This window comes from Giraffa tippelskirchi, chromosome 9 (genome assembly GCF_054371585.1).
Source record: "Giraffa tippelskirchi isolate mGirTip1 chromosome 9, T2T-mGirTip1v1.2.pri, whole genome shotgun sequence".
Taxonomy (NCBI): Eukaryota; Metazoa; Chordata; class Mammalia; order Artiodactyla; family Giraffidae; genus Giraffa; species Giraffa tippelskirchi.
In genome coordinates this window covers 74858603-74882872 of record NC_137283.1, presented here as the reverse complement: position 1 = coordinate 74882872, position 24270 = coordinate 74858603, and the positions used below count along the sequence as shown (strand labels likewise).

The 24270-nt window shown below is 39.2% G+C and overlaps 1 pseudogene; it reads right to left on the bottom strand.

The window, feature by feature from the left end:
- Positions 1-10282: 10282 nt before the first annotated feature.
- On the bottom strand, positions 10283-10802 carry LOC145521299 (myosin regulatory light polypeptide 9 pseudogene; annotated as a pseudogene).
- Between the last annotated feature and the right edge of the window lie 13468 nt (positions 10803-24270).

The window sequence follows — 24270 nt, the reverse complement described above, 5'->3', positions numbered from 1 at the left end:
TGTCTGTAAGCTACATTATTAAAATCCATTTTGTTTCTGTGACACCGTTCATTGCCTCTGCAGACATCGTTTTTTCCTTTTTTCAAGTCAATCTTCTACTTTTCCTGACAGAGATGAAATGATCCAATGTGACTTCTCTTTCCCCTTCCCTTTGACCACCAAGCTGGAGTGCTGTAGCGTGGTAATCGTCCTGGAAGGGAAGACAAAGGACCAAATCTTGATACTGCATTTGTGAGCAAGTACACTGGTTTTAATGATATCATATTGTTTGGCACCAATGAACAAAAAATACTCTAAAGATCACTTATTTGCATTTTAAATAATGTTAAGAAAAAGCCATTCCTCACTTTAAAGATGATAGTGATGATGGTGATGATGGTGATTCTTTTTTTTTTAATTTATTTTTTATTGAAGGATAATTGCTTTACAGAATTTTTCTGTTTTCTGTCAAACCTCAACATGAATCAGCCTTGTTGTAGCTTTGATGATAATTCTAGAGGTAAGAGACAGGGCAAAAACTCCTCCAATCCACATGATCCTTACATTTCAACAGACTCCCCATTTTTCATATTTATTTCTCTTTGCCAAAGAACTATGTCCTGTTTCCTCTTCAAAGTTGTGTTCTAAACATCCTAACCTGTCTCTATAAAAATCTGACCCAAGGGGACCTACCTGGTGGTCTAGCTGTTAAGATTCCGTGCTTTCACTGCAGGGGGCACAGGTTCAGTCCCTGGTTGCGGAACTAAGATCCTGTGTGCCACATGACTTGGCCAAAAAATGAGAATTTGACCCATGAATTACCCACTCTTTCATAGTTTAAATATTTACCTTTAAATACATTCTACCACCTTCTCTGGCAAGTCTACAGATAATAGATTTTTTATTGAGATATAATTGACATATGATATTATGTTAGTTTCAGGTATACAGCATAACGATTTGATATTTGTATATTTTGAAAAATGAACACCACAGTCCATCTAGTTAACATTCATCACCATATATAGTTACAGAATTTCTTTTCCTGCAGTGAGAACTTTCAAGACCTACTCTCTTAGCAACTTTCTAATATACAGTGTAATAGTATTAACTACAGTTACCATGCTATGTACTACATCACTATTTCTTCAGGGACACAGGTAGCCAGTGAGTTGTCAGGGGAAACTGCGAGGCTAGTGCTCCATCTATCCACACCCAGAGCAGCAGAAAGGCTTTCACACATCTTGGATTTGAGGTTTCAGGTACTTATTTTTTTTTTCTTCTGAAATGAAATTTTCACAGCTATAAGTCTGACCCAGCACACAGATATATCTTCTCTAACATTCTTCCCTCTTTAACAAGATTTCCCCCATTAGTAATCATTCATTAGCTTGCTTCACCTCCAAATTATCTACAAACTTTGCTTATCTCTATTACTATTGTTATTTTTCTATCTTCTCCATCTTCTCTCTTCCTCCTTCTTTTTTCCTCTTCCTTCCTCTTTTTCTTCTTTACTTTTTTGTCTAATTCCTCCCATGAGACCATAAGCTCCATGAGAACAGGGATTTTGTTCTGTTTTTCCCTCAATATATTACCTAGTGCCTGGAATGAGCTTGCATGCATGCTAAGTTGCTTCAGTCGTGTCCGACTCTGTGACTCTATGGACTGTAGGCTCCTCTACCCATGGATTCTAGAGGTAAAAATACTAGAGTGGGTTACCATGCCCTCCTCCAGGGGATTTAACCAAGGGATGGAACCTGCGTCTCCTGGAGCTCTTGACTTGCAGGCAGATTCTCTACTGCTGAGCCACTGGGGAAGCCCACGCCTGGAACAATAACTGACAAAAAGCCAATACATACTTGCTGGGGAAAACAAAAGACTAAGTATTAGAAAGAATGCTTTCTTTCTGCAGTCCATGGGGTCTGTAGTCCATGGGATCACAAAGAGTAGGACATGACTGAGTGAATGAACTGAACTGATTAGAAAGAATAAAAAATCTAAAGAAACAGAAACAAAAATAATTTATTTTCAAATATCACAAATAATCTATCTATCCAAAGCTAACATTTGAGTGAGGTCCTTTTCTTTGCAGATATATACCATATATTCTTCCAGAAGCTCATAGTCCTGAGAAGACAGAAATATAAATTAGGATACAATACAACACACTAACTACTATTACTAACAAAACATTGTGAAACAGAAAAGATAAGTAATTAATTCTGCCTGGCAGAGTTAGAAGGTATAATAAAAACTGAACTTAAAATAAAGTAGAACTTGCTGTTTCCTGTGCGATATTTTAAAGAAAATCCCGAACTTGCTATCACCCTGCTATATAATTATTTTCTTATTGTAATAAATAATATTAATCAAAATATGGCCATTGTTCTGAAACAAGGCATGTCAAAGATCACTACACCCATTTCTTTTCTGTGACATGTTTGCATGTTTTCACTAAAAAAGGGAGACTATAATAAGATACAAAAGATTTTTCCCTAATATAAACATAGCTATGAGATTGAGTTGGAAATATTAACAATGCCTTAAAATGTGCCAGATTTTGAGGTTAATTAAGTTGGTTGGCTCATGAGATAACCTGCCAGGATTATATGTTATAGGTATTACTCATACTGTGAACCACTGTGAAATCAAATAACTTTAAAATGACATATCAGAAAGTCACAGGCAAAGAGTGATCGTGAGTATGGAAGCTCAGGTTTTATATCCCGGATCTTAAAGTAAATATGGGGCTGTTTCCTTCTTGTCTGTGTGATGGGGCTAACAGGGACTTCCATGGTGGTCCAGTAGGCAAGACTCTGCACTTCCAATGCAGGGCATGCAAGTTTGACCCTGGCCATGAAACTGAGATCCCATATGACATGCGTGTGGCAAAAAAAAATGAAAAGTGAATACAAATTTTTAAAAAATGGAGAAACTACAACAGAAATTGAGATAAAAGCAGAAATCATTGAATCAGAAAAAAATTAAAAAATAAAACAAACAAAAATGCAGGACTACTAATAAGTCCAAATTTCCCTCTTAAAGTTCCATTTTCCAGGCTAACACCTTCTATTAGTTTAAGTATTCACTTGAAACTTTGCCTCCTGATAAGAATTAATGGGATTAACACTCAAGGAGGATGTGACTAGTCTCATCAGAAACCACAATTCTGCCCTTTTATTCCCTAAAAATGGACATCATCTCTAGTGGCTGGGAGGATCTTCCCTGTAGCTCAGACAGTAAAGAATCTGCCTGCAATGAAGAAGACCCAGGTTCAATCCTTGGGTCAGAAAGATCCTTTGGAGAAGGGAATGGCAATCCACTCCAGTGTTCTTGCCTAGAGAATCCCATGGACAGAGGAGCCTGGAGGGCCACAGTCCATGGGGTTGCAAAGAGTCAGACACGACTGAGTGAGTAACACTACTAGTGCCTGGGTTTGGGAGCCTGTAATTCTCTGTATTTTATATACTTTTTATTCCATGAACCAAACATAAACAAAACCAGAATGACACCCAAGATTGTTCAGTTTTCTACCCCTAAACCTGAGACCAATAATATAAAGGTCATAGCTAAGCATAGCTAAGATCAAACCAGTCCATCCTAAAGGAAATCAGTCCTGAATATTCATTGGAAGGACTGATATTGAAGCTGAAACTCCAATACTTTGGCCACCTGATGCGAAGAACTGACTCATTGGAAAAGACCCTGATGCTGGAAAAGATTGAAAGTGGGAGGAGAAGGGGACGACAGAGGATAAGATGGTTGGATGACATCACCGACTCAATGCACATGAGTTTGAGCAAGCTCTGGGAGTTGGTGATGGACAGGGAAGCCTGGTGTGCTGCAGTCCATGGGGTCACAAGGAGTCGGACACGACTGAGCGACTGAACAGACCTGAACTGAACTGAACCTAGTGGACATGAAAACTCTTCAACCAGTTTTTGATCTTGAAGACGTGAAATTTTCATACCATTGTAATGAAATGAATCGGGATGATATATGATCTGAACCATAGAGTGATGGCATCTCAAATTCTGAGTAGATTAAAAACTAGGGACAATGATGATGAGCAGGGAGGTCCAGTTGTTGTTCAGTCACTCAATCGTGCCCGACTCTTTGTGACCCCGATGACTGCAGTACAGCTGCACCATCTCCCAGAGCTGGCTCAAACTCAAGTCGATTGAGTCGGTGGAAAGGCAAAAGTCATATGGGGAGGAATGAGAGGCTTGTTGTGACAGAAGTGAGGATATGGAAGACAGGACCAGAAGACTAGGTTGTAGCAGGCACTGTGTGCCAGTATAATGAGTGTGGAATCTGCATTACATATCACCCTGTGTGCTGTTTATTGTTGCTGGGCAACAGGCTGGCAGTTTAAGTGACTTCCACCAGGGGCTGTGGAGAGTCAACAAGAGAGCACTGAGGCACACTGGGAGTATTTCCCAAGACCAATCTCACTTCTGTCTCTTCCTCCCCATTTTGCCGAAGTCTGGGTGCAGCCTCAAGATGTTTTCTGCACAAATAGAGACAGAAATAGGGATAAAGAGTTTGTTTTAAGACTGAAAATAATTTTGCAGAGCATCTACATGTAAATGAATGATCTGGCGCAAAAACTTGTAGCTGGACTAGAAGAGATTGACTTGGCAGTTCATCAAATACGCTGATTTTGTAAATTAAGAATAAGATGTTGTAGGGAAAAAAAGTTACTGTGGGTTAGGGATCAGCAGACTTTTTGGAAATGGTCAGATGATCAATATTTTAGCCTTTGAGAGCCACACGGTCACTTTTGCAATTCCTGACCTCAGTTGGAACATGAAAGTAGCCGGCGACTACACACAAATCCAGTACGTGATAGACACTGCAATTGGAATTTCATATAATTTCTACATGTCACAAAATTTATTCTTCCTTTGATTTTGTTCAACCATCTAAAAATGTAAAAATCGTTCTTAGCTCCTGGGCAGTTTGTTATCCAGTTGCTCGTGAAATCCTGATTCAGGAAGGCTCCTTCAAGAGCTTCCTTTCTGCTTGGCCTCCAGCATTTTTCTTTGGCCTTAAAAGTCTTTTTTTACCCCCTCTGAATATGAAACAACTATGCATAGAATATTGGGAACATACAGATAAAATATAATGTATTATTCTATATATTTGGTTGGCTAGCATAATTGGATAAGAAGAAAAAAGGATCGTCCACAAAATTTGAGGGGGAATGTTTCAACTACAAAAAAAAGTCAATAATGATACCTTTAAAAAAATTATAATGTATCATCAGTTATATATTTAGAGGAATTCCATAAATACATATACTTTTAAATCCTGCAGTCATTTAGATTGTATTCCCTGAAATTATTTAGCCCTTATCACAAAGCCCTCAAACAGCAGACTACAAATGGGGTCACCTGGATAGATTCTATTTTAATGCAGCAGGAAGAGGCAGAGATGTCCCAGTTTAGTCAATCCTGTTTTTGGTTTTGCAGGTCACACACCAGCCCTTCAGTTCATGAATATGCTCTCTATTTCTGGAATAAAAGCCTACCTTTCCTGTAGAGCACTTCAACCATGTCAACTCGGAGAGGAAAGAACTGATGGGACTGACTTCTCCGCTGGTTGTTGTGAGCAAGACGGCACAAAACTGACAAGCCTAAAGATTCAAATGAAATATCCCAATTAAAGTGCAGATGAAATGTGAAGACTAGTACCACTAGCAATATTTATGCAAAAAAAAGGAAGGAAGAAAAGAGCATAAATGTGACCAATGTCACACAAGAAAGAGCATGGGGAAGGACTTCAAATGAGGGGTTTTCAAACTCTAAAAGGAGGTTACAGACAGCAGGTTGGAGATGAGAGATAACATAAGCCTACAATAAACAATGTACCCCACTGATGAGATAGCACTGCGGTAATTCGTCCCAAAAAACCTTTTAAAGACGGTAAGAGGCAAGGAACAGCTTCTTTATAAGATTGCCTGATTCATCTCAGAATAATATTTTCAGTTTCCTGAAGTCATCTTCAAAAATCTATTTCAGTGTACAGTTCACCCTTGAATATATGCATGGGTCTACTTTTATGTGAATTTGTTTTGATAAATCAATGTATTTCCATTGCCCACAGTACCTCCTCCTTCAATTGCACTTATTTGTTCTTTTAAATTGCAGGAATGTAAGAAGAAACACATGAACAAACTCAATTTAATAATGTAGATATCAGAGTACGATAAATGGCTCATAGAAAGATGCAGAAGAGGCAGCAGTGACAAGCAAAGACAGGAGTACTTGGAAGATGTAAATGAGCAAGAAATCCTAAAAGTCTTAAGTCAAAAAACCAAATGCATACCACATACTGCATTCAGTGGGCAGATAAATTGGCTTTTGCTGGGATTTTGTTGATTTGCACAATATTTAAAATTTATGAGTTAGTTACCAACGTTAACAAACCTGAAGATTTTACATAAAATTAGAGCTATCTGATTTACTTGAGGTTCTGTAGATCTAACCCTGACTTCTCTGAATGATTTGTGTGCCTGAAATTCCTCATCTACTAAATAGGGACAACAATATACCTCATTTTATAATACTTTTGTTGAAGATTAATCAACAATGTACTGAAAGCACTTGGAACAGTACTTAGCACAATGCATGTAACACATATTTAGTATTAGTATTAATACATTTTATTAGAGCTTCCCTGATGGCTTAGCAGTAAACAATCCACCTGCCAATACAGGAGACATGGGTTCGATCCTTGGGTCAGGAAGATCCCCAGGAGAAGGAAATGGCAACCCACTCCAGTATATTGCCTGGGAAACCCCAGGGACAGAGGAGCCTGGTGGGGTACAGCTCATGGGGTCACATAGAGTAGGACACAACTTAGCGACTAAAACAACAACAACATTAGTAGTAACAGTACTTGCTGCTGCATTTGACAAACTGAGGCCTGGAATTCTTGAGGTGAGCATTGAAAAGGACACGGGAAAATGATGTACACTGATCAGCAAGACATATATTGTGAAGTACAGAAACAGTTGAGTTATGAGGACTTCCAACCTAGTGATTTCAAGACAGCATTGCCTGTGCTCAACAAAGTGAAAACGCCCTTTAGAAGCATCTTCAGTCTCAAAATTCTGTGCACATTGAAGTAACTAATCACAGGAGGCATAAAATTCACCTTAAAAGTAACTAAAAAAGTGTGCTTCAAAACATGTCAGTAGTATTCAAGTGAATCTTTTTTTTCTTTTTTTTTGAGGTACCACTGGCTTTTCATACTGTTCATGGCTGAAAGTGAGAGTTGGACCAAAAAGAAGGCTGAGGGCTGCAGAATTGATGCTTTTAAACGGTGGTGTTGGATAATACTCTTGAGAGTTCCTTGGACTGCAAGGAGATCCAACCAGTCCATCTTAAAGGAAATCGACCCTGAATATTCACTGGAAGGACTGACGCTGAAGCTGAAACTCCAATACTTTGGGCACCACATGCAAAGAGCTGACTCATTGGAAAAGATCCTGATGCTGGGAAAGACTAAGGGCAGGAGGAGAAGGGGATGACAGAGGATGAAACGGTTGGATGGCATCACCAATTCAATGGACAAAAGTGTGAGCAAACTCCAGGAGACAGTGAAGGACAGGGAAGCCTGCTGCGCTGTAGTCCATGGGTTCAAAGAGTCAGACGCTACTTAGTGACTGCACAATAGCAACACTGGCTTATAACAGTGCATGATTCATGTGTGAAACACTATACTTCTCCTTACACCGCAGGGTGCTCACCACCTGCTTTGGTGTCCATCCATTGCCATTCGCTTAACTCCTTTTACCCACTACACCTCCTTCGCGCTCCCCTTTCCCTTTGGTAACCACTATTCTGCTCCCCAGGTTTTGTTTCTTCATTTTATTTATTTTTTAAAATTCCACATACAAGTGAGGTCATATGGTACTTTTCTTTCCGCGTCTGACTTATATCATTAGTATAATACCCTCAAGGTCCATCTATGTTGTCACAAAAGGCATGATTTCATCTTTTTATGGCTGAGTAGTATTCCAGTGTGGAATCTGTTCATCCATAGATGGACACTGTGGTTGTTCCCATATCTTGGCTGTTGTGAACAATGTTGCAATGAGCATAGAGGTTTATGCATAGTTTTGAATTAAGGTTTTCATATCCTCAGATAAATACCCAGAAGTGAAACAGCTAGATCATATGGTAGTTCTATTCTTAATATTTTGAGGACTCTCCGTATTGTTATCCACATTAGCTGCACCGATATACATTCCTATCAACAATTTATGAAGGTTCCTTTTGCTCCACATACTGTCCAACACTTGCTCTTTCTAATCTTTTTGATAACAGCTGTTCTTATGGATGTGAAATGATATCTCTTTGTGGTTTTGACTTGCATTTCCCGAATAATTAGTGGTGTCGAGCATCTTTTCAAGCGACTTTGAGTCATTTTTTTTCTTCGAAAAATTCTTGTTTAGATCCTCTGCCCATTTTTAACTAGCTTTGGTTTTGTTATTGCTGATTTTCTTAAGTTGTGTGAGTTCTTTATGTATTTTTTATATTAATCCTTCATTGGTTATATGATTTTTGAATAATCTCCCATTTGGTAGGCTGCCTTTTCATCTTGTTGATGGTTTCTTTTTCTGTGTGGAAGCTTTTCAGTCTAGTGCAGTCCTGTTTATTTATTTTTGCTTGTTTCCTTTGCCTGAAAAGACAAATCCAGAAAGATTGCTAAGACCAATATCAGAGAATGTATTGCTTATGTTTTCTTCTAAGAGTTTTATGGTTTCAGGTCTTATATGCAAGTCTTTAATCTATTTTGAGTTAGTTTTTGTCTATGGTGTAAAATACTGCTTCAGTTTCTTTCTTTTGTTTGTGGGGGTCCCATTTTCCCAATATCATCTACTAAAGAGACCATCTATCTCCATTGTATATTCTTTGCTCCTTTGTTGTAAATTAGTTGTCAGTATCTGTATGCACTTATTTCTGGGCTCTCTATTCTATTCCATTGATCTATGTGTCTGTTTTCTGCCAAAACCATGCTATTTTGGTTAAATATAGCTTTGTAGTGGGCTTCCCAGGTGGCGCTAGCAGTAAAGAACCTGCCTGCCAATGCAGGAGATGTAAGAGACACAGGTTTGATTCTTGGATTGGGAAGATACCCTGGAGAAGGGAATGACAACCCCCTCCAGTATTCTTGACCGGAGAATCCCATGCACAGAGGAGCCTGGTGGACTACAATCCATAGGTTTGCAGAGAGTTAGACATGACTGAAGTGACATAGCACTCATTCAGCTTTGTATTATAATCTAAAAGCAGAGTGTATAATGCCTCTAGCTTTGTTCTGTTTTTCTCAGAATTGCTTTGGCTATTTGCAGTCTTTTATGGTTGTAAATGAATTTAAAATTTTCTGTTCTATTTCTGTGAAAAATGTCATTGGGTTTTTAATAGGGATTGCATTGAATCTATAAACTATTATAGGAAAAAATGGACATTTTTAACAGTTTAATCCTTCCAATCCATGAGCACAGAATATTTTCCCATTTTCTGTGTCTTATTTTTCAACAATATTTTATCATTTCTGGTGTTCAGTTTTTAGTGTTTAAATTTACTCCTGGTATTTTTTTATTTTTTGAGATTGTAAATAAGATTTTTTTCTTGTTTTATTGAAATATAGTTGATTTACAGTGTTGTGCTAGTTTCAAGTATACAACAAAGTGATTTAGATATATGTGTGTGTATGTATACACACACACGTATTCTTTTTCAAATGCTTTTTTATCATAACATTTGATTATGGTTCAGAAAAAATTGAGTGAATAACGTTCTTTGAAAAAATATATTGACTCTATGTGTGTATCAGTTGTTCAGTCATGTCCGACTCTGTGACCCTGTGGACTGTAGCCCGCTAGGCTCCTCTGTCCATGGGATTCTCCAGGCAAGGATACCGGAGTGGGTTGCCATCCCCTTCTCCAGGTGACCTTCCCCACGCAAGGATCAAACCTGGGTCTCCCACATTGAAGGCAGATTGTTTACCACTGAGCCACAGGGAAGCCTCTGTAGACTGCAGTTATTGGGGGCAGGGGGGGTAGGGGGCAGCTGGTAAGTTAAATTACCCTCTTTTCTATTCTGAAAATGACAAAAAGTCCCACATCCAGTCTGATTATAGAGATGAATGTTCCCCAAATGGCTGAGAATAAATACAACAAGAAAGGCAGAAGCTGTAAAGCTAGGGGCATGTAATAGGCTCTAGGAAAAAGTCTCAGAAATACTCAGAGTGGCAAAAAGAAACGTTTGACTGGAATCTGAAGTTCTTTTCAGTCTTCTTGGTCTTTTGCTCCATGCTTCAGGATGTGCATGAAAGGGATATAATGGAAATTCCCGTTTTTGTCAATAGGTGCTTCTCTGTACAGCTCCTCCTCTTCCTCCTCTGTAAACCGGTTTCCCATTTGGCCAGCAGCTCTCTCAAGCAACCTTCCTGAATGGTGCCAGGTGCTTCTTCATCAAAGTAAGCAAAAGCACTTCTGATGACATCTTCTGGATCTGCACCATTTAACTTTTCACCAAACATCGTGAGAAACATTTGGTAAAATTTGTGGAACCTGGAGCCTCATGCATCATGGCATCCAGATACTCATCAGTTGGAGTTTTTCCCAGGGAGGCAAGCATATCATGCAAGTCTTCATTGTTGATGAGGCCATCTCTGTTCTAATCGATCATGTTGAAAGCCTCCTTGAACTCTTGAATCTGTGACAGGTTGAACACGGACAACGCATTGGAGGCTGTGCATTAGGGGTGCTTCTTGGTGGTCTTGGTCTTTGCTCTTTTGCTCAACATGCTGGCAGTTAAATCCCTGCTCAGCTGCAAGAATCTGAAAGCTTCAGGGATCCCCTTGCTTCCCTGGCTGCCGCTACCAAATCGCTTCCCTGAATGCTCTTTCATTATAGATTATTATGAAATATTGAATACAGTTCCTCATGGTATACAGTGGGTCCTTGTTGTTTATCTATTTTATATATAATCATGTGTATCTGTTAATGTCAAGTTCCTCATTTATTCTCCCCACCCTTTGGTGGCCATATATTTGTTTTCTATGTATGTGAGTCTGTTTCTATCTTGTAAATAAGTACATTTGTATCATTTTTTTTAGGTTCCACATATAATATTTGCCTTTCTCTGTCTTACTTGCTTCACTTAGTATGATTATCTCTAGGTCCATCCATATTTCTGAAAGTGGCATTATTTCACTTTTTTGCCTGAGTAATATTTCACTGTATATGTAGACCACATCTTCTTCATCCATGCATCTGTTAATGGACATTTAGATTGTTCCCATGTCTTGGCTATTATAAATAGTGCTGCTGTGAATATTGGGGTGCATGTCTCTTTAAGAATTATAGGTTTGTCTGAGTATATGCCCAGAAGTGGGAGTGCTGGATCACACAGTAGCTCTATTTTTAGTTTTTTAAAGGAATTTCCATACTATTTTCCATAGAATAGGAGGCTTCCCTTTTCTCCACACCCTCTCTTCAGTTCAGTTTAGTCTCTCAGTTATGTCTGACTCTTTGTGACCTCGTGGACTGCAGCACACCAGGCTTCCCTGTCCATCACCAACTCCCGGAGCTTGCTCAGACTCATGTCCATTGAGTCGGTGATGCCATCCAACCATCTCATCTTCTGTCAACCCCTTCTCCTCCTGCTTTCATTCTCTGCCAGCATCAGGGTCTTTTCCAAGGAGTCAGTCCTTCACATCAGGTGGCCAAAGTATTGGGGCTTCAGCTTCAGCATCAGTCCTTCCAATGAACATTCAGGACTGATTTTCTTTAGGATGGACTGGTTGGATCTCCTTGCAGTCCAAGGGACTCTCAAGAGTCTTCTCCAACACCACAGTTCAAAAGCGTCAATTCTTCGATGCTCAGCCTTCTTTATGGTCCAACTCTCACATCCATACATGACTACTGAAAAAACCATAGCCTAGACTAGAGGGACCTTTGTTGGCAAAGTAATGTCTCTGCTTTTTAATATACTATCTAGGTTGATCATAACTCCTCTTCCAAGGAGTAAGTGTATTTTAATTTCATGGCTGCAGTCACCATCTGCTGTGATTTTGACACCCCCCAAAATAAGTCTGTCACTGTTTCCCCATCTATTTTCCATGAAGTAATGGGACTGTATGCCATGATCTTAGTTTTCTGAATATTGAGCTTTAAGCCAACTTTTTCACTCTCCTCTTTCACTTTCATCAAGAGGCTCTTTAGTTGCTCTTCGCTTTCTGTCATAAGGGTGGTGTCATCTGCATATCTGAGGTTATTGATATTTCTCCTGGCAATCATGATTCATCCAGCCTGGCATTTCACATGATGTACTCTGCATGTAATTTAAATAAATAGGGTGACAACATACAGCATTGACATACTCCTTCCCCAATTTGGAACCCATCCATTCTTCCATGTCTGGTTCTAACTGTTGCTTCTTGACCCGCATACACGTTTCTCAGGAGGCAGATAAGGTGTTCTGGTATTCCCATCTCTTGAAGAATTTCCCACAGTTTCTTGTGATCCACACAGTCAAAGGCTTTGGTGTAGTCAATAAAGCAGAAGTAGATTTTTTCTGGAACTCTCTTGCGTTTTCGATGATTGAACAGATGTTGGCAATTTGATCTCTGGTTCCTCTGCTTTTTTGAAATCCAACTAGAACACCTAGAATTTCTCAGTTAATGTACTATTGAAGTGTCACTTGGAAAATTTTGAGCATTACTTCACTAGCATGTGAGATGAGTGCAATTGTGTGGTAGTTTGAACATCCTCTCTAGTATTTATTATTTATAGACCCTTTGATAATGGTGATTCTGACTGATGTGAGGTGATACCTCATTGCAGTTTTGATTTACATTTCTTTAACAATTAGTGATGTTGAGCATCTTTCCATGTGACCGTTGGTCATCTGTATGCCAAAGCAATCCTGAGGAAAAAGAACACGAACTGAAGGCATAACCTTACCAGACTTTACACACTACTACAAAGCTACACTAATCAAAACAACATGGTATTGGCAAAAAAAAACCCAGACATATTCATCAATAGAACAGAATAGGGCCCAGAAATAAACCCACACACCTAAGATCATTTAATCTTCAACAAAGGAGGCAAGAATATACAATAAGAAAAAATAGTCCTTTCAGCAAGTGTTGTTGGGAAAGCTGAACGGCTTCATGTAAATCAATGAAGTTAGAACACATCCTCACACCATATACAAAAATAAACTCAAAATGGCTTAAAGACTTAAAAATAACACAGCACATAAAATTCCTAGAAGAGAACAGAGGCAAAACATTCTGTGTGATAAATCATATCAATGCTTTCCTAGATCAATCTCCCAAGGCGAAGGAAATAAAAGCAAAAATAAACAAATGGAACCTAGTCAAACTCACAAGCTTTTGCCAGAAAAGGAAATCATCAAGAAAATGAAAAGACAATGTATGGAATGGGAGAAAATATTTGCAAATAATGCAACCAAGTGCTTAATTTCCAAAGTATACAACAGCTCATAGAGCTTAAAAAAAATTAAAAAACTGGACAGAACACCAAAATAGACATTTCTCCAAAGAAGATATAGAAATAACTTTCTTAATTTTTCATTCTGCTAGTTTGTTGTTAGTGTATAGAAATTAAACAGATTTTTTTATTGATTTTCTACCCTGTAATTTTACTGTATTCATTTATCATTTCTATCAGTTTTTGGTGGAGACTTTAGGGTTATACGTGTGTGTGTGTGTGTGTGTGTGTGTGTGTGTGTGTGTGTGTATGCTAAGTCACTTCAGTCACATCCAACTCTTTGTGACCTTATGGACTGTAGCCTGCCAGGCTCCTCTGTCCACGGGAGTCTCCAGGCAAGAATACTGGTTTGGGTTGCCATGCTCTCCTTCAGGGGATCTTCCCAACCCAGGGATCAAACCCACTTCTCTCATATCTCTGCATTTCCAAGCAGGTTCTTTATCACAAGCAACACTTGAGAAGCCATTATATATATATATATATTATATATATATATATTCATGTTATCTGCAAATGATGACAGTTTTACTTTTTCATCCAAGTCTGGATGCTTTTCTTTTCCCTTGCCTAGTTACTGTGGTTAAGACTATGCTGAATAAGAGTGGCAAGAGTTAGCATCTTCGTCTTACTCTGGATCTTAGAGGGATAGCTTTCAGTTTTCCACCAAAGAGTATGAAGTTAGCTGTGGATTTCTCGTATATGAGCTTTAGTATGTAGGACACATTCCTTATACACTGTTTGTTGAGAGTTTTATCATGAATGAGTATTCATGATAAATGCTTGTCAAATGCTTTTTCTGTACCTAATGATGATAAATTGATTTTTATATTTCATGTTGTTAATCTGATTATCATGCTAATTGCTTTGCAGATTTGAACCATCCTACATCCATGGAATAAATCCCTCTTGATCACGGTCTATGATACTATAATGTATTGTCGTGTTTTTTTTGCTAATATTAAGTTGAGGTATCTCCATTTCTGTTCACTAGAGATATTGACCTGTAATTTTGTGCGTGTGTGCTGTACTTGTCTGGTATTGGTATAAAGGTGGTGCTAGCCTTACAAAATGACTTAGGAAACATTCCCTCCTCTTCAATTTTTTGGAAGAATTTGAGAAGGATCAGTATTAAATCTTCTTAAAATGTTTGCTATAATTCACTGTGAAGCTATTGGGTCCTGGGGTTTTGCTTTTTGAGAGATTTTTTTTAATTACTGCCTCAATCTCCTTACTAGCGACGAGTCTAATTGGATTTTCTATTTCTTTATGATTCAATCTTGAAAGGTTGTATGATTCTAAGAATTTATCCATTTCTTATATGTTGACCAATTTGTTGGTGGATTGCTGATCATCATATTCTCTTATCAGTTCAGTTCAGTTCAGTTGCTCAGTCGTGTCCGACTCTTTGCGACCCCATGAATTGCAGCACACCAGGCCTCCCTGTCCATCACCAACTCCCGGAGTACACCCAAACCCATGTCCATCGAGTCAGTGATGCCATCCAACCATCTCATCCTCTGTCGTCCCCTTCTCCTCCCGCCCCCAATCCTACCCAGCATCAGGGTCTTTTCCAATGAGGCAACCCTTCGCATGAGGTGGCCAAAGTACTGGAGTTTCAGCTTCAACATCAGACCTCCCAATGAACACCCAGGATTGATCTCTTTTAGGATGGATTGATTGGATCTCCTTGCAGTCCAAGAGACTCTCAAGAGTCTTCTCCAACACCACAGTTCAAAAGCATCAATACTTCGGCGCTCAGCTTTCTTCACGGTCCAACTCTCACATCCATACATGACCACTGGAAAAACCATAGCCTTGACTAGACGGACTTTTGTTGGCAAAGTAATGTCTCTGTTTTTAAATATGCTATCTAGGTTGGACATAACCTTCCTTCCAAGGAGTAAGCGTCTTTTAATTTCATGGCTGCAGTCACCATCAGCAGTGATTCTGGAGCTCAAAAAAATAAAGTCTGACACTGTTTCCACTGTTTCTCCATCTATTTCCCATGAAGTGATGGGACCAGATGCCATGATCTTAGTTTTCTGAACGTTGAGCTATAAGCCGACTTTTTCACTCTCCTCTTTCACCTTCATCAAGAGGCTCTTTAGTTCTTCTTCACTTTCTGCCATAAGGGTGGTGTCATCCGCATATCTGAGGTTATTGATATTTCTCCCGGCAATCTTGATTCCAGCTTGTGTTTCTTCCAGCCCAGCGTTTCTCATGATGTACTCTGCATATAAGTTAAATAAGCAGGATGACAATATATAGCCTTGACGTACTCCTTTTCCTATTTGGAACCGGTCTGTTGTTCCATGTCCAGTTCTAACTGTTGCTTCCTGACCTGCATACAGGTTTCTCAAGAGACAGGTCAGATGGTCTGGTATTCCCATCTCTTTCAGAATTTTCTACAGTTTATTGTGATGCACACAGTCAAAGGCTTTGGCATAGTCAATAAAGCAGAAATAGATGATTTTCTGGAACTCTCTTGCTTTTTCGATGATCCAGCGGATATTGGCAATTTGATCTCTGGTTCCTCTGCCTTTTCTAAAACCAGCTTGAACATTTGGAAGTTCACGGTTCACGTATTGCTGAAGCCTGGCTTGGAGAATTTTGAGCATTACTTTACTAGCATGTGAGATGAGTGCAATTGTGTGGTAGTTTGAGCATTCTTTGGCATTGCCTTTCTTTGGGATTGGAACGAAAACTGACCTTTTCCAGTCCTGTGGCCAGTGCTGAGTTTTCCAAATTTGCTGGCATATCGAGTGCAGCACTTTCACAGCATCACCTTTGAGGATTTGAAATAGCTCAACTGGAATTCCATCACCTCCACTAGCTTTGTTCGTAGTGATGCTTTCTAAGGCCCACTTGACTTCACATTCCAGGATGTCTGGCTCTAGGTGAGTGATCACACCAACGTGATTATCTGGGTCGTGAAGATCTTTTTTGTACAATTCTTCTGTGTATTCTTGCCACCTCTTCTTAATATCTTCTGTTTCTGTTAGATCCATACCATTTCTGTCCTTTATCGAGGGTATCTTTGCATGAAATGTTCCTTTGGTATCTCTAATTTTCTTGAAGAGATCTCTAGTCTTTCTCAATCTGTTGTTTTCCTCTATTTCTTTGCACTGATCGCTGAGGAAGGCTTTCTTATCTCTCCTTGCTATTCTTTGGAACTCTGCATTGAGATGGGAATATCTTTCCTTTTCTCCTTGCTTTTCGCTTCTCTTCTCTTCCCAGCTATCTGTAAGGCCTCCTCAGACAGCCATTTTGCTTTTTTGCATTTCTTTTCCATGGGGATTTTCTTGATCCTTGTCTCCTGTACAATGTCACAAACCTCTGTCCATAGTTCATCAGGCACTCTGTCTATCAGGTCTAGTCCCTTAAATCTATTTGTCACTTCCACGGTATACTCATAAGGGATTTGATCTAGGTCATACCTGAATGGTCTAGTGGTTTTCCCCACTTTCTTCAATTTAAGTCTGAATTTGGCAATAAGCAGTTCATGATCTGAGCCACAGTCTGCTCCTGGTCTTGTTTTTGCTGACTGTATAGAGCTTCTCCATCTTTGGCTGCAAAGAATATAATCAATCTGATTTTGGTGTTGACCATCTGGTGATGTCCACGTGTAGAGTCTTCTCTTGTTTTGTTGGAATAGGGTGTTTGCTATTACCAGTGCATTGTCGTGGCAAAACTCTATTAGCCTGTGCCCTGCTTCATTCTGTACTCCAAGGCCAAACTTGCCTGTTATGCCAGGTGTTTCTTGACTTCCTACTTTTGCATTCCAGACCCTTTGTATTTCTGTTTCATCTGTTGCAATTTCTTCTCTTTCATTTCTGATGTTATTTATCTGAGCCTTCCCTCTTTTTATTTTCCTGAGTCTAGATAAATGTTTGTCAATTTTATTTCTCTTTCCAAAGGATCATTTCTTAGTTTCATTGATCTTTGGTGTGTTTTTTAGTCTCCATTTATTTATTCCTGTTATGATCTTTATTTCCTTCCTTATACTGACCTTATGCTCTGGTTTTTCTTCTTTTCCTACTTCCTTTAGATGTAGGTTTAGACTACATACTTGAGTCTTGAATTGCTGAATTGCTATAAAATTCCCTCTCACTACTGCATTTGTTGCATTCTCCTGCACCAGCAAAGTAATGCTCAAAATTCTCCAAGCGAGGCTTCAAAAGTATGTGAACTGAGAACTTCCAGATGTTCTAGCTGGACTTAGAAAAGGCAGAGGAACCAATTGCCAGCATCCATTGGATCACAGAATAAAGAAAGAGAGTTCTAGAAAAAAGCATCTACTTCTGCTTTATTGACTACGCCAAAGCCTTTGATCACAACAAACTGGAAAATTCTTCAAGAGACGGGAGTACCAGACCACCTTACCTGACTCCTGAGAAACCTGTATGCAGGTCAAAAAGCAACAGTTAGAACCGGACATGGAACAATTGACTGGTTCCAAATTGGGGAAGGGGTATGTCAATGCTGTGTATTGTTGCCATGCTTATTTAACTTATATGCAGAGCATATCATATGAAATGCCAGGCTGGATGAAGCACAAGCTGGAATCAAGATTTGCAGGAGAAATATCAATAACCTCATAGCAGAAAGCAAAGAGGAACTAAAGAGCCTCTTGATGAAAGTGAAAGAGGAGAGAGAGAAAGTTGGCTTAAAACTCAATATCCAAAAAATGAAGATCATGGCATCTGGTCGCATTGAAAGTGAAAATGAAAGTGAAAGTCGCTCAGTCCTGTCCGAATCTTTGCCAACCCATGCCAGGCTCCTCTGTCCATGGGATTCTCTAGGCAAGAATACTGGAGTGGATTGCCATGCCCTGCTCCAGAGGATCTTCCCAACCCAGGGATCGAACCTGCATCTCTTACGTCTCTCCTGGATTGGTGGACAGGTTCTTTACCACTAGCACCATCTGGGAAGCCCATTACTTCATGACAAATAGATGGGGAAACAATGGAAACATTGACAGACTTAATTTTCTTGGGCTCCAAAATCACTGCAGATGGTGACTGCAGCCATAAAATTAAAAGATGCTTGCTCCCTGGAAGAAAAGTTATGACCAACCTAGACAGCATATTAAAAAGCAGAGACATTACTTTGCCAACAAAGGTCCATCTAGTCAAAGCTATGGTTTTTCCAGTGGTCATGTATGGATATGAGAGTTGGACAGTGAAGAAAGCTGAGTGCCAAAGAATTGATGCTTTTCAACTGTGGTGTTGGAGAAGACTCTTGAAGAGTCCCCTGGACTACAAGGAGATCCAACCAGCCAATTCTAAAGGAAATCAATTCTGAATATTCATTGGAAGGACTGATGCTGAAGCTGAAGCTCCAATACTTTGGCCACTTGATGTGAAGAACTGACTCCTTGGTAAAGACCTGTTCCTGGGAAATACTGAAGCAGGGAGGAGAAGGGGATGACAGAGGATGAGATGGTCGGATGGCGTCACTGACTCAGTGGACATGAGTTTGAGTAAACTCCGGGAGTTGTTGATGGACCGGGAGGCCTGGCGTGCTCCAGTCCATGGGGTCGCAAATAGTCGGACACGACTGAGCGACTGAACTGAACTGATTCTATGTTCTTGAAAATTAACCCCTTTATCATAAAACGTCTATCTTTGTCTCTTGCTACCTCTCTCTTGGCATGAAATCTATTTTGTTTGACGGGAATATGGCTACACCCTCTTTATTTTGCCTGCCACCTGCTTGGAGTATCACCTTCCATCCCTTTTCTTTGAGCCTATGTTTGTTATTAAAGCTGAGGTGTTTCTCCTAGAGTCAGCATATAGTTGGATCTTATTGTTTAATCCATCCAGCCACTCTGTTTTTGACTGGTGAATGAAATGCATTTACATTTAGGATGATTATTGGTAGATGATGACTGAGTTGTGCCACTTGATCTCTTGTTTTCTGATTGTCCTACATCTCCATTGTTTCTTTGGCCTGTGTTTCTGTCTGCCATTTTAGTTTGGCTGTTCTCTATGGTTTTTTTTTCAGATTCTCTTCTTTTTTTGTTTCCTGTCTCTGCTAGATTTATGTTTTGTGGTTACCACGATGTTTTCTAAAATAATCGTTTTATACAATAAAATACTCCTTTTATGCAAAAAAAAAACCCCACAAAAAAATAAAAAACCATCATAGTTAAAATCGTCCTTTCTCTGCTGATAACAATTTGTCTTTATTTACCTATACAGATTCCACCCATTTTCTCTCCCTCTTTTATGTTTTTATGTCTCACATATCCCTTTTTATGTTGCAAGTTTGTTACCAAATTGAAATAGCTATTGTTATTTTTACTGTTTTTTCTCCTTTTAATCTCTATGCTCTAATTAAATGTTTAACAACCTCTTCTGACACAAAGTTGTGATTTTCTGATTCAGTCTATTTATCACCTTACTTAAGATTTTCTGCACTTTTGACCTTTCTTTTCCTTTTTAAGGGTGAATGGCTCCTTTCAAAATATCCTATGAGGCAGATCTAATGGTGATGAACTCCCTCAGCTTTCATTTGTCCATGAAAGCTTTTATTTCTCCATATCTAAAGGGGTAACTTTCCTGGATAGGGTATTCTTGGTTGACAGTTTTTGCCTTTAATATTTTGAGTTTGTCATTCCACTCTCTCCTAGCCTGTAGGGTTTCTGCTGAAATAGCCATCCTTTGTTCCTTGGCTGCTTTGAAATTCTTTCTTTTTCATTGGGTTTTTGATTTTTTAATATAATGTGTCTTAGAAACAGTCTTTGTGCATGGAGGTAACTAGGTATTCTCTTAGCTTCCTATACTTGCATACCCTGTTCCTTCCCCGATTTAGGGTGCTCTCAGCTAGGATTTGTTTAACAAACTCCTACTCCCTTCTCCCTCTGGGTTACCCATTATCCTCATGCTGTGCTTCCTAATGAAGTTTGATAGTTGTTATAGAGTTTTAGGATCTTAGTTCTCCCTCTTCTTGTGCCTGTATCATTTCTATCACTGAGCTCACCAATTCTCTCTTTCTTATAATCTGCTCTGTTCCCAGTGCTTTCTAATGCATACTTTATCTCATTTATTCAGTTCCTCAGCTCCAAAATTTTTGCCTGGTTCTTTTTAGAGTTTCCATTTGTTTTGTAAATATTTCCTTTGTTCATTAATTTTATTCCTGAGCCCGCTGAACTTTCTTGATGAATTTTCTAATACTTCATAGAGTTGTTTCATGACAGCTATTTTGAATTCTCTATCAGATCACAATATTCACAATTATCACTTTCTTTGTAGAATACCGTGACACTATGCTTATTCACGTGCCTAATAAGTTGTTTCTCTTTTGGTGCACTTGAAATACGGAGCACCTTTCTTCCTTAGGCAGAGGGGATTTGTTTTTGTTTTTTCACTTAATTAAGATAATAGTTGCTTTTTAGTCATGCCTGACTCTTTGAGACCGCATGGACTGTAGCTCACCAGGCTCCTCTGTCCATGGGATTCTCCCGGCAAAAATACTGGAGTGGGTAGCCATTTCCTTCTTCAGGGGATCTTCCCGACCCAGGTATTGAACCCAGGTCTCCTGCATTGCAAGCAGATGCGGTCTCCTGCATTGCAAGCAGATGCTTTACCAGGCTCAAAGAATCCGCTTTCAATGTAGGATTCCAGTTCCATTCCTAGGTCGGGAAGATCCCCCGGAGAAGGGATAGGCTACCCACTCCAGTATTCTTGGGCTTCCCTGGTGGCTCAGCTGGTAAAGAATCTGCCCGCACTGCGGGAGACCGGTGTTCGGGAGACTTGGGTTGGGAAGATCCCCTGGAGAAGAGAAAGGCTACCCACTCCAGTATTCTGGCCTGGAGAAGTCCATGGACTGTATAGTCCATGGGGTCGCAAAGAGTCGGACGCGACTTTCACTTTCTTTACCATCTGAGCCAACAGGGAAGCTCCCTAACGATTCCATGACTTGATAATTAGATGTCTTTCTCTTATTTTTCAGTAGATGGCGCTATAGCACCAGAGTTTGTCTTCTCTTTCTAGGCTGCCTCTGGCTGTATTTGAAAATCTGCACTTTTTAAGCCCTCCATTGGCTCTGCTAGAAATGTCAGCTGGTGCCCCTGAGCCTCCAGGGTTGCTGTCACTGTTGTCGCCATCTGGGGTACAAGGACAGTGGTGCTTCTGCTGTGTCTAGGACTACCTGGGTTGTGGGTTCTTCCTCAGTTATTCCAACAGCTTCGCTTCTTCTGTCTATTCCAATCCACCCACCTTCAGGAGTATGGATGAGTGGAATTCTTTGGTGCCCTAGTGTGTTAGATAGAGGAGTCTTCGTTGACTTATCAATGCTTTACTGTGTTTAAATTGAAGGTGATAAAAACAGTGTCTCACACCACCATGATGCTGATGTCACTCCTTCTATAAGTGATTACTTCGTAAAAGAAAGCACCTCAAGCAACACAGCAGAGGCAAATGTCCTTAGCCCTCAATACAAGAAGGATAGAACTTCTAAAACTGACATTAAAATTTTAACAAAGAGACTTATAATTATAGTATTTTTTAAATAAATTTCAAAACAATATGCTGCAGTAAATTAATGTCCTTTATAGTCATGTTGTTATCTAAAATCTAATAAAATGCATATTTATGGGCATTTATTTATATTTATATTTATATACGGGGTTATATTTATATATGCACTTATATATAAGAGAGAGGATGATAAAATGATATGTAAAAATTAAGTGTAAGTATGTTATATACATATATATTAACAAAATGAGAAGTTTTGGATTGTTGAATAATCAGTGCACTGGATGACAGTTAAAGGATTAATAACTTTAATATATAATGAATACTTATAAATCAACAGTAAAAAGTCAAACACCAAAAATTTTTGAAATTATTCAAGTATATTATCTTTTTGAAAAAACATAAAAACAACAAGAAAAATAATTTTATCCTTACTAGCAATCAAAAACAAAAAACAAATTATACAATTAATGGGATTTCATATTTTGCCTACAGATTGCAGAGACTTTAAAAATTTAAAGCAGAGACATTATGTTGTCAACAAAGGTCCGTCTAGTCAAGGCTATGGTTTTTCCAGTGGTCATATATGGATGTGAGAGTTGGACCATAAAGAAAGCTGAGCACAGAAGAATTGATGCTTTTGAACTGTAATGTTGGAGAAGATTCTTGAGAGTCCCTTGGACTGCAAGGAGATCCAAACAGTCCATCCTAAAGGAGATCAGTCCTGGGTGTTCATCGGAAGGACTGATGTTGAAGCTGAAACTCCAATGCTTTGGCCACGTGATGAGAAGAGCTGACTCATTGGAAAAGACCATGATGCTGGGAAAGATTGAGGGCAGGAGGAGAAGGGGACGACAGAGCATGAGATGGTTGGACGGCATCACTGACTCAATGGACATGGGTTTGAGTGGACTCCGGGAGTTGGTGGTGGACAGGGAGGCCTGGTGTGATGCGGTTCATGGGGTCACAAAGAGTTGGACACGACTGAGCGACTGAACTAGGAAAGGGAACTCTCATCCACTGTTGGCAACATATTCCACAAATTATGGAAGAGAGTATATGAATGGGTTTCAAAAACCTTAAGAATATCCCTATTGTGGGGTCTAAAATTGCACTTACAGTAACTTGCCCAAAGAAAGGGAGTTACCAATTTGGAGAAAATGGTGTTGTATCTTGTGGTCTGTGGGTTGGCAGTTCACCAGCAGGGAGTCCTCGTCTGGAGAGGAAGACGCCAGGCTCATCCTCGTGACAGATGAACATGACAGTGATTGCCTTTCTCTGACTCCATGACTTTAATCTTCCGGTGGCACACCTTCAAACGTATTGAACTGAGCTAAATCACCATCGGAACATCAGCATCTCATTCCTAACCCTTAATTCTCTTGAGCTCATTCCTGAATGGCACCCAGAAGATATAGAGAGCAACAGATGTTACCTACGACCAAGCCCATGATTCAGAAGAAAAGTCAGAGCCCAGAAGTCACAGAGAGGTATATTAACTTGCCACACAGGGCAATTTCAGATGTCTACACTTCAAAAAATTCATCAACTATTGGAGACAAGTAAAGAGGTGGACAAAATATATTTGCCACATATATGTCAAAGACCAAATATTCTTAATATCCCAAAGCTCTTACAGATCAATATATAAGGATGAACCTAGAACCTATTGTACAGAGTGAAGTGAGTTAGAAAGAGAAAGATAAATATTGTATTCTAACGCATATATATGGAATCTAGAAAAATTGTACTGAAGAATTTATTTACAGGGCAGCAATGGAGAAACAGACATGGAGAATAGACTTATGGACATGGGGAGAGGGGAGGAGAGGATGAGATGTTTGGAGAGAGTAACATGGAAACTTACATTACCATATTAAAATAGATAGTCAACGGGAATTTGATGTATGGCTCAGAAAACTCAAACTGGGGCTCTGTATCAACCTAGAGGGGTGGGATGGGGAGGGAGATGGGAGGGAGGTTCAGAGGGGAGGGGATATATATAACTATGGCTGATTCATGTTGAGGTTTGACAGAAAACAACAAAATTCTGTAAAGCAATTATCCTTCAATAAAAAAATAAATTAAAAAAAAAAAAGACCAAACTCTAATTTTTAAAATGGACAAAAGACATTTATTGGCTGTTCAAATAAAAATAAATATAATTTTTTAAGCACATCAGAGGAAATCAACTTTAATCATAGTTAGACAAATGCAAATTAAAAACATTGAGACATCATTTTTTACCTCTTTGACTAACAAAGACAA